Genomic DNA, 16,401 nt, shown 5'->3' on the forward strand with positions numbered 1-16,401 from the left:
TGCATTGAGATAGAGAGACCAGCAGATGGAAATGGTGAGAGGGGGACAATGACTGCAGTCAGACAGGGACACCAGCAGATGGAGATGTTGAGCGGGGGAGAGCAACTGCAGTGAGAGAGGGTCACCAGCAGATGGAGATGGCGAGAGAGGTCAGTCAGTGCAGTGAGACAGGGACACGAGCAGATGGATATGGTGAGAGGAGAGACATTAACTGCAGTGAGACAGGTACACCAGCAGATGGAGATGGCGAGAGGAGAGAAAGTAACTGCAGTGAGCCAGGGACACCAGCAGATGGAGATGGTGAGAGTGGGACAGTAACTGCAGTGAGACAGGGACACCAGCAGATGGAGATGGTGAGAGTGGGACAGTAACTGCAGTGAGACAGGGACACCAGCAGATGAAGATGTTGAGAGAGGTCAGTCAGTGCAGTGAGACAGGGACACCAGTAGATGGCGATGCTGAGAGGGAGGCAGTAAATGCATTGAGATAGAGAGACCAGCAGATGGAAATGGTGAGAGGGGGACAATGACTGCAGTCAGACAGGGACACCAGCAGATGGAGATGTTGAGAGGGGGCAGTAAATGCAGAGAGACAGGGCAACCAGCAGATGGAGATGTTGAGAGAGGTCATTCAGTGCAGTGAGACAGGCACACCAGTAGATGGAGATGGTGAGGGGGGACAGCAACTGCAGTGAGACATTGACAACAGCAGATTGATATGTTGAGGGCGCTCAGTAAGTGCAGTGTGACAGGGACACCAGCAGGTGGAGATGGTGAGACGTGGGACAATAAATGCAGTGAGACAGGGACACCAGCAGATGCAGATGGTAAGAGGGGGCATTGACTGCAGTGAGACAGGCACACCGGCAGACGGAGATGGTGTGAGGGGGCAGTAACTTCGTTGATACGGGGACACCAGCTGCTGGAGATGGTGAATGGGGTGCAGTAACTGCAGTGAGACAGGGACAACAGCAGGTGGAGATGGTGTGAGGGGGACTGTAAATGCAGTGAGACAGCGACACAGCAGATGGAGTTGGCGAGAGGGGCAGTAACTGTAGTGAGACAGGGACACCAGCAGATGGAGATGTTGAGAGGGGACAGTGTCTGCAGTGAGACAGGCAAACCAGCAGATGGAGATGGTAGAGTGGGCAGTAACTGCAGTGAGACAGGGGGACCAGCAGATGGAGATGTTGAGAGGGGGTAGTAACTGCAGTGAGACAGGGACACCAGCAGTTGGAGATGGTGAGAGGGGGGCAGTAACTGAAGTGAGACAGGGAGACCAGCAGATGGAGATGTTGACAGGGGGCAGTAACTGCAGTGAGACAAGGAAAACAGCAGATGGAGATGGTGAGACGCGGCAGTAACTGCAGTGAGACAGGGACACCAATAGATGGAGATGGTGAGAGAGGCGACAGTAACTGCAGTGAGACATGGACACCAGCAGATGGAGATGGTGAGAGTAGCAGTAAGTGTAGTGAGACAGGGACACCAGCAGATGGAGATGGTGAGAGGGACGCAGTAATTGCATTGAGATAAAGAGACCAGCAGATGGAGATGGTGAGAGGGGGACAATAACTGCGGAGAGACAGGGACACCAGCAGTTGGAGATGGTGAGAGGAAGGCAGTAATTGCAGTGAGACAGGGACAGCAGCAGAGGGAGCTGTTGATAGGGGGCAATAACTGCTGTGCGACAGAGACACCAGCAGATGGAGATTTTGAGAGGGGCCAGTAAATGCAAAGAGACAGGGACACCAGCAGATGCTGATGATGAGAGGGGGCATTGACTGCAGTGAGACAGGCACACGAGCAGATGGAGATGGTGTGAGGGGGACAGAAACTGCAGTGAGACAGGGACACCTGCAGGTGGAGATGGTTTGAGCGGGGACAGTAACTGCAGTGAGACAAGGAAAACAGGAGATGGAGATGGTGACAGGGGGCAGTCACTGCAGTGAGATAGGGGCACCAGTAAAAGGAGATGGTGAGAGGGGGACAGTATCTGCAGTGAGACAGGGACACCAGAAGATGGAGATGGTGAGAGGGGCAGTAATTGTTGTGAGACAGCCAGACCAGCAGATGGAGATGGAGAGAGGGGGCAGTAACTGCATTGATACAGGGACACCAGCAGATGGAGATGGTGAGAGGGGGGCAGTAACTGCAGTGAGACAGGGACACCAGCAGTTGGAGATGGTGAGAGGGGGGCAATAACTTCAGTGAGACAGGGAGACCAGCAGATGGAGATGGTGAGAGGGGGCAGTAACTGCAGTGAGACAAGGAAAACAGGGGATGGAGATGGTGACAGGAGGCAGTCACTGCAGTGAGACAGGGGCACCAGTAAAAGGAGATGGTGAGAGGGGGACAGTATCTGCAGTGAGACATGGACACCAGAAGATGGAGATGGTGAGAGGGGCAGTAACTACAGTGAGACAGGGAGACCAGCAGATGGAGATGGAGAGAGGGGGCAGTAACTGCATTGATACAGGGGCACCAACAGATGGAGATGGTGAGAGGGGGCAGTAACTGCAGTGAGACAGGGACACCAGCAGTTGGAGATGGTGAGAGGGGGGCAATAACTTCAGTGAGACAGGGAGACCAGCAGATGGAGATGGTGAGAGGGGGCAGTAACTGCAGTGAGACAAGGAAAACAGGGGATGGAGATGGTGACAGGAGGCAGTCACTGCAGTGAGACAGGGGCACCAGTAAAAGGAGATGGTGAGAGGGGGACAGTATCTGCAGTGAGACAGGGACACCAGAAGATGGAGATGGTGAGAGGGGCAGTAACTACAGTGAGACAGGGAGACCAGCAGATCGAGATGGTGAGAAGGGCAGTAACTGCAGTGAGACAGGTGCAGCAGCGGATGGAGAACTTGAGAGGGGGCAATAACTGCAGTGCGACAGAGACACCAGCAGATGGAGATGTTGAGAGAGGTCAGTAAGTGCATTGAGACAGGGACACCAGCAGATGGAGCTGGTGAGAGGGAGGCAGTAATTGCATTGAGATAAAGAGACCAGCAGATGGAGATGGTGAGGGGGGGGACAATAAATGCAGTGAGACAGGGACACCAGCAGTTGGAGATGGTGAGAGGGGGGCAGTAACTGCAGTGAGACAGGAAGACCAGCAGATGGGGATTTTGAGAGCGTGCAGCAACTGCAGTGAGACAGGGACAGCAGCACATGGCGATGGTGAGAGGGAGACAAGAACTGCAGTGAGACAATGACACCAGCAGATGGAGATTGCGAGAGGGGGTCAGTATCTGCAGTGAGACAGGGACAGCAGCAGATGGAGATGTTGAGCGGGGGAGAGCAACTGCAGTGAGAGAGGGTCACCAGCAGATGGAGATGGCGAGAGGAGGCAGTAACTGCAGTGAGACAGCGACAGCAGCAGATGGAGATGTTGATAGGGGGTAATAACTGTAGTGCGACAGAGACACCAGCAGATGGAGATGTTGAGAGAGGTCAGTAAGTACAGTGAGACAGGGACATCAGCAGATGGAGATGGTGAGAGGGAGGCAGTAATTGCAGTGAGATAAAGAGACCAGAGGATGGAGAAGGTGAGAGGGGGACAACAACTGCAGTGAGACGCTGACAGCAGCAGATGGAGATGCTGATAGGGGGCAATAACTGAATTGCAACAGAGACAGCAGCAGATGGAGATTTTTTGAGAGGGGTCAGTCAGTGCAGTGAGACAGGCACACCAGTAGATGGAGATGGTGATAGGGGACAATAACCGCAGTGAGACAGGGTTACCAGCAGATGGAGATTGTGAGAGGGTGGCAGGAACTGCAGTGAGACAGGGACACCAGCAGTTGGAGATGGTGAGAGGGGGGCAGTAACTGCAGTGAGACAGGAACACCAGCAGGCGGAAATGGTGTGAGGGGGGACAGTAACTGCAGTGAGACAGGGACACCAGCAGATGGAGATGGTGAGAGTGGCAGTAACTGCAGTGAGGCAGGGACACCAGCAGATGGAGATGGTGAGAGGGGGCACTAACTGCAGAGAGACAGGGACACCAGCAGATGGAGATAATGAGAAGGGGCAGTAACTGCTGTGAGACAGGGTCACCAGTCAATGGAGATGGTGAGAGGGGGACAGTATCTGCAGTCAGACAGGGACACCAGCTGATGGAGATGGTGAGAGTGGCAGTAACTGCAGTGAGGCAGGGACACCAGCAGGTGGAGATGGTGAGACGTGGGACAATAAATGCAGTGAGACAGGGACACCAGCAGATGCAGATGGTAAGAGGGGGCATTGACTGCAGTGAGACAGGCACACCGGCAGACGGAGATGGTGTGAGGGGGCAGTAACTTCGTTGATACGGGGACACCAGCTGCTGGAGATGGTGAAAGGGGTGCAGTAACTGCAGTGAGACAGGGACAACAGCAGGTGGAGATGGTGTGAGGGGGACTGTAAATGCAGTGAGACAGCGACACAGCAGATGGAGTTGGCGAGAGGGGCAGTAACTGTAGTGAGACAGGGACACCAGCAGATGGAGATGTTGAGAGGGGACAGTGTCTGCAGTGAGACAGGCAAACCAGCAGATGGAGATGGTAGAGTGGGCAGTAACTGCAGTGAGACAGGGGGACCAGCAGATGGAGATGTTGAGAGGGGGTAGTAACTGCAGTGAGACAGGGACACCAGCAGTTGGAGATGGTGAGAGGGGGGCAGTAACTGCAGTGAGACAAGGAAAACAGCAGATGGAGATGGTGAGACGCGGCAGTAACTGCAGTGAGACAGGGACACCAATAGATGGAGATGGTGAGAGAGGCGACAGTAACTGCAGTGAGACATGGACACCAGCAGATGGAGATGGTGAGAGTAGCAGTAAGTGTAGTGAGACAGGGACACCAGCAGATGGAGATGGTGAGAGGGACGCAGTAATTGCATTGAGATAAAGAGACCAGCAGATGGAGATGGTGAGAGGGGGACAATAACTGCAGTGAGACAGGAACACCAGCAGGTGGAGATGGTGTGAGGGGGGACAGTAACTGCACTGAGACAGGGATACCAGCAGATGGAGATGGTGAGAGTGGCAGTAACTGCAGTGAGGCCGGGACACCAGCAGATGGAGATGGTGAGAGGGGGCAGTATATGCAGTGAGGCAGGGACACCAGCAGATGGAGATGGTGAGAGAGGCAGTATCTGCAGATAGACAGGGACACCAGCAGATGGAGATAGTGAGAGGGGGCAGTAACTGCTGTGAGAAAGGGGCACCAGTCAATGGAGATGGTGAGAGGGGGACAGTATCTGCAGTCAGACAGGGACAGCAGCAGATGGAGATGTTGAGAGGAGGAGAGCTACTGCAGTGAGAGAGGGTCACCAGAAGATGGAGATGGCGAGAGGAGGCAGTAACTGCAGTGAGACAGGTACAGCAGCAAATGGAGATGTTGATAGGGGGCAATAACTGCAGTGCGTCGGACACACCAGCAGAAGGAGATTTTGAGAGGGGTCAGTAACTGCAATGAGACAGGGACACCAGCAGATTCTGATGATGAGAGGGGTCAGTAACTGTAGTGAGACAGGGACACCAGCCGATGGAGATGCTGAGAGGGGGAAGTAACTGCATTGATACAGGGACACCAGCAGATGGAGATGGTGAGAGGGGGGCAGTAACTGCAGTGAGACAGGGACACCAGCAGTTGGAGATGTTGAGAGGGGGGCAGTCACTTCAGTGAGACAGACACACCAGCAGATGGAGATGGAGAGAGGGGACAGTGTCTGCAGTGAGACAGGCACACCAGCAGATGGAGATGGTGAGAGGGGGCAGTAACTGCATTGATACAGGGACACCATCAGATGGAGATGGTGAGAGGGCGGCAGTAACTGCAGTGAGACAGGGACACCAGCAGTTGGAGATGGTGTGAGGGGGGACAGTAACTACAGTGAGACAGGGACACCAGCAGATGGAGATGGTGAGAGTGGCAGTAACTGCAGTGAGGCAGGGACACGAGCAGATGGAGATGGTGCGAGGGGGCATTAACTGCAGTGAGGCAGGGACACCAGCAGATGGAGATGGTGAGAGAGGCAGGATCTGCAGAGAGACAGGGACACCAGCAGATGGAGATAGTGAAAGGGGGCAGTAACTGCTGCGAGATAGCGGCACCAGTCAATGGAGATGGCGAGAGGGGGACAGTATCTGCAGTCAGACAGGGACAGCAGCAGATGGAGATTTTGAGAGGGGTCAGTAACTGCAATGAGAAAGGGACACCAGCAGATGCTGATGATGGGAGGGGCACTAACTGCAGTGAGACAGGCACACCAGCAGATGGAGATGGTGTGAGGGGGCGGTAACTGCATTGATACGGGGACACCAGCTGATGGAGATGGTGAGAGGGGGGCAGAAACTGCAGTGAGACAGGGACGCCAGCAGGTGGAGATGGTGTGAGCGTGGACAGTAACTGCAGTGAGACTGGGACACCAGCAGATGGAGATGGAGAGAGTGGACAGTGTCTGCAGTGACTCAGGCACACCAGCAGATGGAGATGGTGAGAGGGGGCAGTAACTGCATTGATACAGGGACACCAGCAGATGGAGATGGTGAGAGGGGGGCAGTAACTGCAGTGAGACAGGGACACCAGCAGTTGGAGATGGTGAGAGTGTGGCAGTAACTTCAGTGAGACAGGGAGACCAGCAGATGGAGATGGTGAGAGTGGGCAGCAACTGCAGTGAGACAAGGAAAACAGCAGATGGAGATGGTGACAGGGGGCAGTCACTGCAGTGAGACAGGGGCACCAGTAAAAGGAGATGGTGAGAGGGGCAGTAACGACAGTGAGACAGGGAGACAAGCAGATGGAGATGGTGAGAAGGGCAGTAACTGCAGTGAGACAGGTGCAGCAGCGGATGGAGAACTTGAGAGGGGGCAATAACTGCAGTGCGACAGAGACACCAGCAGATGGAGATGTTGAGAGAGGTCAGTAAGTGCATTGAGACAGGGACACCAGCAGATGGAGCTGGTGAGAGGGAGGCAGTAATTGCATTGAGATAAAGAGACCAGCAGATGGAGATGGTGAGGGGGGGGGGACAATAAATGCAGTGAGACAGGGACACCAGCAGTTGGAGATGGTGAGAGGGGGGCAGTAACTGCAGTGAGACAGGAAGACCAGCAGATGGGGATTTTGAGAGCGTGCAGCAACTGCAGTGAGACAGGGACAGCAGCACATGGCGATGGTGAGAGGGAGACAAGAACTGCAGTGAGACAATGACACCAGCAGATGGAGATTGCGAGAGGGGGTCAGTATCTGCAGTGAGACAGGGACAGCAGCAGATGGAGATGTTGAGCGGGGGAGAGCAACTGCAGTGAGAGAGGGTCACCAGCAGATGGAGATGGCGAGAGGAGGCAGTAACTGCAGTGAGACAGCGACAGCAGCAGATGGAGATGTTGATAGGGGGTAATAACTGTAGTGCGACAGAGACACCAGCAGATGGAGATGTTGAGAGAGGTCAGTAAGTACAGTGAGACAGGGACATCAGCAGATGGAGATGGTGAGAGGGAGGCAGTAATTGCAGTGAGATAAAGAGACCAGAGGATGGAGAAGGTGAGAGGGGGACAACAACTGCAGTGAGACGCTGACAGCAGCAGATGGAGATGCTGATAGGGGGCAATAACTGAATTGCAACAGAGACAGCAGCAGATGGAGATTTTTTGAGAGGGGTCAGTCAGTGCAGTGAGACAGGCACACCAGTAGATGGAGATGGTGATAGGGGACAATAACCGCAGTGAGACAGGGTTACCAGCAGATGGAGATTGTGAGAGGGTGGCAGGAACTGCAGTGAGACAGGGACACCAGCAGTTGGAGATGGTGAGAGGGGGGCAGTAACTGCAGTGAGACAGGAACACCAGCAGGCGGAAATGGTGTGAGGGGGGACAGTAACTGCAGTGAGACAGGGACACCAGCAGATGGAGATGGTGAGAGTGGCAGTAACTGCAGTGAGGCAGGGACACCAGCAGATGGAGATGGTGAGAGGGGGCACTAACTGCAGAGAGACAGGGACACCAGCAGATGGAGATAATGAGAAGGGGCAGTAACTGCTGTGAGACAGGGTCACCAGTCAATGGAGATGGTGAGAGGGGGACAGTATCTGCAGTCAGACAGGGACACCAGCTGATGGAGATGGTGAGAGTGGCAGTAACTGCAGTGAGGCAGGGACACCAGCAGGTGGAGATGGTGAGACGTGGGACAATAAATGCAGTGAGACAGGGACACCAGCAGATGCAGATGGTAAGAGGGGGCATTGAGTGCAGTGAGACAGGCACACCGGCAGACGGAGATGGTGTGAGGGGGCAGTAACTTCGTTGATACGGGGACACCAGCTGCTGGAGATGGTGAAAGGGGTGCAGTAACTGCAGTGAGACAGGGACAACAGCAGGTGGAGATGGTGTGAGGGGGACTGTAAATGCAGTGAGACAGCGACACAGCAGATGGAGTTGGCGAGAGGGGCAGTAACTGTAGTGAGACAGGGACACCAGCAGATGGAGATGTTGAGAGGGGACAGTGTCTGCAGTGAGACAGGCAAACCAGCAGATGGAGATGGTAGAGTGGGCAGTAACTGCAGTGAGACAGGGGGACCAGCAGATGGAGATGTTGAGAGGGGGTAGTAACTGCAGTGAGACAGGGACACCAGCAGTTGGAGATGGTGAGAGGGGGGCAGTAACTGAAGTGAGACAGGGAGACCAGCAGATGGAGATGTTGACAGGGGGCAGTAACTGCAGTGAGACAAGGAAAACAGCAGATGGAGATGGTGAGACCCGGCAGTAACTGCAGTGAGACAGGGACACCAATAGATGGAGATGGTGAGAGAGGCGACAGTAACTGCAGTGAGACATGGACACCAGCAGATGGAGATGGTGAGAGTAGCAGTAAGTGTAGTGAGACAGGGACACCAGCAGATGGAGATGGTGAGAGGGACGCAGTAATTGCATTGAGATAAAGAGACCAGCAGATGGAGATGGTGAGAGGGGGACAATAACTGCAGTGAGACAGGAACACCAGCAGGTGGAGATGGTGTGAGGGGGGACAGTAACTGCACTGAGACAGGGATACCAGCAGATGGAGATGGTGAGAGTGGCAGTAACTGCAGTGAGGCCGGGACACCAGCAGATGGAGATGGTGAGAGGGGGCAGTATCTGCAGTGAGGCAGGGACACCAGCAGATGGAGATGGTGAGAGAGGCAGTATCTGCAGATAGGCAGGGACACCAGCAGATGGAGATAGTGAGAGGGGGCAGTAACTGCTGTGAGAAAGGGGCACCAGTCAATGGAGATGGTGAGAGGGGGACAGTATCTGCAGTCAGACAGGGACAGCAGCAGATGGAGATGTTGAGAGGAGGAGAGCTACTGCAGTGAGAGAGGGTCACCAGCAGATGGAGATGGCGAGAGGAGGCAGTAACTGCAGTGAGACAGGTACAGCAGCAAATGGAGATGTTGATAGGGGGCAATAACTGCAGTGCGACAGACACACCAGCAGAAGGAGATTTTGAGAGGGGTCAGTAACTGCAATGAGACAGGGACACCAGCAGATTCTGATGATGAGAGGGGTCAGTAACTGCAGTGAGACAGGGACACCAGCCGATGGAGATGCTGAGAGGGGGAAGTAACTGCATTGATACAGGGACACCAGCAGATGGAGATGGTGAGAGGGGGGCAGTAACTGCAGTGAGACAGGGACACCAGCAGTTGGAGATGTTGAGAGGGGGGCAGTCACTTCAGTGAGACAGACACACCAGCAGATGGAGATGGAGAGAGGGGACAGTGTCTGCAGTGAGACAGGCACACCAGCAGATGGAGATGGTGAGAGGGGGCAGTAACTGCATTGATACAGGGACACCATCAGATGGAGATGGTGAGAGGGCGGCAGTAACTGCAGTGAGACAGGGACACCAGCAGTTGGAGATGGTGTGAGGGGGGACAGTAACTACAGTGAGACAGGGACACCAGCAGATGGAGATGGTGAGAGTGGCAGTAACTGCAGTGAGGCAGGGACACGAGCAGATGGAGATGGTGAGAGGGGGCATTAACTGCAGTGAGGCAGGGACACCAGCAGATGGAGATGGTGAGAGAGGCAGGATCTGCAGAGAGACAGGGACACCAGCAGATGGAGATAGTGAAAGGGGGCAGTAACTGCTGCGAGATAGCGGCACCAGTCAATGGAGATGGCGAGAGGGGGACAGTATCTGCAGTCAGACAGGGACAGCAGCAGATGGAGATTTTGAGAGGGGTCAGTAACTGCAATGAGAAAGGGACACCAGCAGATGCTGATGATGGGAGGGGCACTAACTGCAGTGAGACAGGCACACCAGCAGATGGAGATGGTGTGAGGGGGCGGTAACTGCATTGATACGGGGACACCAGCTGATGGAGATGGTGAGAGGGGGGCAGAAACTGCAGTGAGACAGGGACGCCAGCAGGTGGAGATGGTGTGAGCGTGGACAGTAACTGCAGTGAGACTGGGACACCAGCAGATGGAGATGGAGAGAGTGGACAGTGTCTGCAGTGACTCAGGCACACCAGCAGATGGAGATGGTGAGAGGGGGCAGTAACTGCATTGATACAGGGACACCAGCAGATGGAGATGGTGAGAGGGGGGCAGTAACTGCAGTGAGACAGGGACACCAGCAGTTGGAGATGGTGAGAGTGTGGCAGTAACTTCAGTGAGACAGGGAGACCAGCAGATGGAGATGGTGAGAGTGGGCAGCAACTGCAGTGAGACAAGGAAAACAGCAGATGGAGATGGTGACAGGGGGCAGTCACTGCAGTGAGACAGGGGCACCAGTAAAAGGAGATGGTGAGAGGGGCAGTAACGACAGTGAGACAGGGAGACAAGCAGATGGAGATGGTGAGAAGGGCAGTAACTGCAGTGAGACAGGTGCAGCAGCGGATGGAGAACTTGAGAGGGGGCAATAACTGCAGAGCGACAGAGACACCAGCAGATGGAGATGTTGAAAGAGGTCAGTAAGTGCAGTGAGACAGGGACACGAGCAGATGGAGATGGTGAGAGGGAGGCAGTAATTGCATTGAGATAAAGAGACCAGCAGATGGAGATGGTGAGAGGGGGACAATAACTGCAGTGAGACAGGGACACCAGCAGTTGGAGATGGTGAGAGGGGGGCAGTAACTGCAGTGAGACAGGGAGACCAGCAGATGGAGATGTTGAGAGGGGGCAGTAACTGCAGTGAGACAAGGAAAACAGCAGATGGAGATGGTGAGAGGCGGCAGTAACTGCAGTGAGACAGGGACACCAGCAGTTGGAGATGGTGAGAGGGGGGCAATAACTGCAGTGAGACAGGGAGACCAGCAGATGGAGATGTTGAGAGTGGGCAGTAACTGCAGTGAGGCTAGGAAACCAGCAGATGGAGATGGTGAGAGGTCAGTAAGTGCAGTGAGACAGGGACACCAGCAGATGGAGATGGTGAGAGGGAGGCAGTAATTGGATTGAGAGAAAGAGACCAGCAGATGGAGATGGTGAGAGGGGGACAATAACTGCAGTGAGACAGGGACACCAGCAGTTGGAGATGGTGAGAGGGGGGCAGTAACTTCAGTGAGACAGGGAGACCAGCAGATGGAGATGTTGAGAGCGTGCAGCAACTGCAGTGAGACAGGGACACCAGCAGATGGAGTTGGCGAGAGGGGCAGTAATTGTAGTGAGACAGGCACACCAGCAGATGGAGATGGAGAGAGTGGACAGTGTCTGCAGTGACTCAGGCACACCAGCAGATGGAGATGGTGAGAGGGGGCAGTAACTGCATTGATACAGGGACACCAGCAGATGGAGATGGTGACAGGGGGGCAGTAACTGCAGTGAGACAGGGACACCAGCAGTTGGAGATTGTGAGAGGGGGGCAGTAACTTCAGTGAGACAGGGAGACCAGCAGATGGAGATGGTGAGAGGGGGCAGCAACTGCAGTGAGACAAGGAAAACAGCAGATGGAGATGGTGACAGGGGGCAGTCACTGCAGTGAGACAGGGTCACCAGTAAAAGAAGATGGTGAGAGGGGCAGTAACCACAGTGAGACAGGGAGACCAGCAGATGGAGATGATGAGAGGGGCAGTAACTGCAGTGAGACAGGTGCAGCAGCGGATGGAGAACTTGAGAGGGGGCAATAACTGCAGTGCGACAGAGACACCAGCAGATGGACATGTTGAGAGAGGTCAGTAAGTGCAGTGAGACAGGGACACCAGCAGATGGAGATGGTGAGAGGGAGGCAGTAATTGCATTGAGATAAAGAGACCAGCAGATGGAGATGGTGAGAGGGGGCAGTAACTGCATTGATACAGGCACACCAGCAGATGGAGATGGTGAGAGGGGGGCAGTAACTGCAGTGAGACAGGGACACCAGCAGTTGGAGATGGTGAGAGGGGGGCTGTAACTTCAGTGAGACAGGGAGACCAGCAGATGGAGATGGTGAGAGGGGGCAGCAACTGCAGTGAGACAAGGAAAACAGCAGATGGAGATGGTGACAGGGGGCAGTCACTGCAGTGAGACAGGGGCACCAGTAAAAGGAGATGGTGAGAGGTGCAGTAACTACAGTGAGACAGGGAGACCAGCAGATGGAGATGGTGAGAAGGGCAGTAACTGCAGTGAGACAGGTGCAGCAGCGGATGGAGAACTTGAGAGGGGGCAATAACTGCAGTGCGACAGAGACACCAGCAGATGGAGATGTTGAGAGAGGTCAGTAAGTGCAGTGAGACAGGGACACGAGCAGATGGAGATGGTGATAGGGAGGCAGTAATTGCATTGAGATAAAGAGACCAGCAGATGGAGATGGTGAGAGGGGGACAATAACTGCAGTGAGACAGGGACACCATCAGTTGGAGATGGTGAGAGGGGGGCAGTAACTGCAGTGAGACAGGGAGACCAGCAGATGGAGATGTTGAGAGGGGGCAGTAACTGCAGTGAGACAAGGAACACAGCAGATGGAGATGGTGAGAGGCGGCAGTAACTGCAGTGAGACAGGGACACCAGCAGTTGGAGAAGGTGAGAGGGGGGCAATAACTGCAGTGAGACAGGGAGACCAGCAGATGGAGATGTTGAGAGGGGGCAGTATCTGCAGTGAGGCTAGGAAAACAGCAGATGGAGATGGTGAGAAGTCAGTAAGTGCAGTGAGACAGGGACACCAGCAGATGGAGATGGTGAGAGGGAGGCAGTAATTGGATTGAGAGAAAGAGACCAGCAGATGGAGATGGTCAGAGGGGGACAATAACTGCAGTGAGACAGGGACACCAGCATTTGGAGATGGTGAGAGGGGGGCAGTAACTTCAGTGAGACAGGGAGACCAGCAGATGGAGATGTTGAGAGCGTGCAGCAACTGCAGTGAGACAGGGACAGCAGCACATGGCGATGGTGAGAGGGAGACAAGAACTGCAGTGAGACAATGACACCAGCAGATGGAGATGGCGAGAGCGGGGCAGTATCTGCAGTGAGACAGGGACAGCAGCAGATGGAGATGTTGAGCGGAGGAGAGCAACTGCTGTGAGACAGGGTCACCAGCAGATGGAGATGGCGAGAGGAGGCAGTAACTGCAGTGTGACAGGGACAGCAGCAGATGGAGATGTTGATAGGGGGTAATAACTGCAGTGTGACAGGGTCACCAGCAGATGGAGATGGTGAGAGGGAGGCAGTAATTGCAGTGAAACAGGTTTACCAGCAGATGGAGATGTTTAGAGGGGCATTAAATGCAGTGATAGAGGGACACCAGCAGAAGGAGATTGTGAGAGGGAGGCAGGAACTGCAGTAAGACAGGGACACCAGCAGATGAAGATGGTGAGAGGAGAGACAGTAACTGCAGTGAGACAGGGATACCAGCAGATGGAGATGTTGAGAGGGGGCATTAAATGCAGTGAGACAGGGACACCAGCAGAAGGAGATGGTGAGAGGGAAGCAGTAACTGCAGTAAGACAGGGACACCAGCAGATGGAGATGGTGACAGGAGAGAAAGTAACTGCAGTGAGACAGGGACACCAGCAGATGGAGATGGTGATAGGGGGACAGCAACTGCAGTGAAACAGGGACACCAGCAGATGGTGATGTTGAGAGAGGTCAGTCAGTGCAGTGAGACAGGGACACCAGTAGATGGAGATGGTGAGAGGGAGGCAGTAAATGCATTGAGATAGGGAGAACAGCAGATGGAGATGGTGAGAGGGGACAGTAACTGCAGTGAGACAGGGACACCAGCAGATGGAGCTGGTGAGATGTTGGCAGCAACTGCAGTGAGACAGGGCAACCAGCAGATGGAGATGTTGAGAGAGGTCAGTCAGTGCAGAGATACAGGCTCACCAGTAGATGGAGATGGTGAGAGGGGGCATTAAATGCAGTGAGAGAGGGACACCAGCAGATGGAGATGGTGAGAGGAGGGAAAATAACCGCAGTGAGACAGGGATACCAGCTGACGGAGATGTTGAGAGGGGGCATTAAATGCAGTGAGACAGGGGCACCAGCAGATGGAGATGGTGAGAGGAGAGAAAGTAACTGCAGTGAGACAGGGCCACCAGCAGATGGAGATGTTGAGAGAGGTCAGTCAGTGCAGTGAGACAGGGACACCAGTAGATGGCGATGGTGAGAGGGCGGCAGTAAATGCATTGAGATAGGGAGACCAGCAGATGGAAATGGTGAGAGGGGGACAATGACTGCAGTCAGACAGGGACACCAGCAGATGGAGATGGTGAGTGGGGAAAATAACCGCAGTGAGACAGGGATACCAGCTGATGGAGATGTTGAGAGGGGGCATTAAATGCAGTGAGAGAGGGACACCAGCAGAAGTAGATGGTGAGAGGCGAGAAAGTAACTGCAGTGAGACAGGGACACCAGCAGATGGATATGGTGAGAGGAGAGACATTAACTGCAGTGAGACAGGGACACCAGCAGATGGATATGGTGAGTGGGGAAAATAACCGCAGTGAGACAGGGATACCAGCTGATGGAGATGTTGAGAGGGGGCATTAAATGCAGTGAGACAGGGACACCAGCAGATGGAGATGGCGAGAGGAGAGAAAGTAACTGCAGTGAGGCAGGGACACCAGCAGATGGAGATGGTGAGAGGGGGACAGTAACTGCAGTGAGACAGGGACACCAGCAGATGAAGATGTTGAGAGAGGTCAGTCAGTGCAGTGAGACAGGGACACCAGTAGATGGCGATGCTGAGAGGGAGGCAGTAAATGCATTGAGATAGAGAGACCAGCAGATGGAAATGCTGAGAGGGGGACAATGACTGCAGTCAGACAGGGGCACCAGCAGATGGAGATGTTGAGAGGGGACAGTAAATGCAGAGAGACAAGGCAACCAGCAGATGGAGATGTTGAGAGAGGTCAGTCAGTGCAGTGAGACAGGCACTCCAGTAGATGGAGATGGTGAGGGGGGACAGCAACTGCAGTGAGACATTGACAACAGCAGATTGATATGTTGAGGGCGCTCAGTAACTGCAGTGTGACAGGGACACCAGCAGGTGGAGATGGTGAGACGTGGGACAATAAATGCAGTGAGACAGGGACACCAGCAGATGCAGATGGTGAGAGGGGGGATTGACTGCAGTGAGACAGGCACACCGGCAGACGGAGATGGTGTGAGGGGGCAGTAACTTCGTTGATACGGGGACACCAGCTGCTGGAGATGGTGAAAGGGGTGCAGTAACTGCAGTGAGCCAGGGACACCAGCAGGTGGAGATGGTGTGAGGGGGGACTGTAAATGCAGTGAGACAGCGACACAAGCAGATGGAGTTGGCGAGAGGGGCAGTAATTGTAGTGAGACAGGGAGACCAGCAGATGGAGATGGTGAGAGGAGAGACATTAACTGCAGTGAGACAGGGACACCAGCAGATGGATATGGTGAGAGGGGAAAATAACCGCAGTGAGACAGGGATACCAGCTGATGGAGATGTTGAGAGGGGGCATTAAAGGCAGTGAGACAGGGACACCAGCAGATGGAGATGGTGAGAGGAGAGAAAGTAACTGCAGTGAGACAGGGACACCAGCAGATGGATATGGTGAGAGGAGAGACATTAACTGCAGTGAGACAGGGACACCAGCAGATGGATATGGTGAGAGGGGAAAATAACCGCAGTGAGACAGGGATACCAGCTGATGGAGATGTTGAGAGGGGGCATTATATGCAGTGAGACAGGGACACCAGCAGATGGAGATGGCGAGAGGAGAGAAAGTGACTGCAGTGAGCCAGGGACACCAGCAGATGGAGATGGTGAGAGTGGGACAGTAACTGCAGTGAGACAGGGACACCAGCAGATGAAGATGTTGAGAGAGGTCAGTCAGTGCAGTGAGACAGGGACACCAGTAGATGGCGATGCTGAGAGGGAGGCAGTAAATGCATTGAGATAGAGAGACCAGCAGATGGAAATGGTGAGAGGGGGACAATGACTGCAGTCAGACAGGGACACCAGCAGATGGAGATGTTGAGAGGGGGCAG

Source organism: Heterodontus francisci, unplaced genomic scaffold, assembly GCF_036365525.1.
Source record: "Heterodontus francisci isolate sHetFra1 unplaced genomic scaffold, sHetFra1.hap1 HAP1_SCAFFOLD_52, whole genome shotgun sequence".
NCBI lineage: Eukaryota > Metazoa > Chordata > Chondrichthyes > Heterodontiformes > Heterodontidae > Heterodontus > Heterodontus francisci.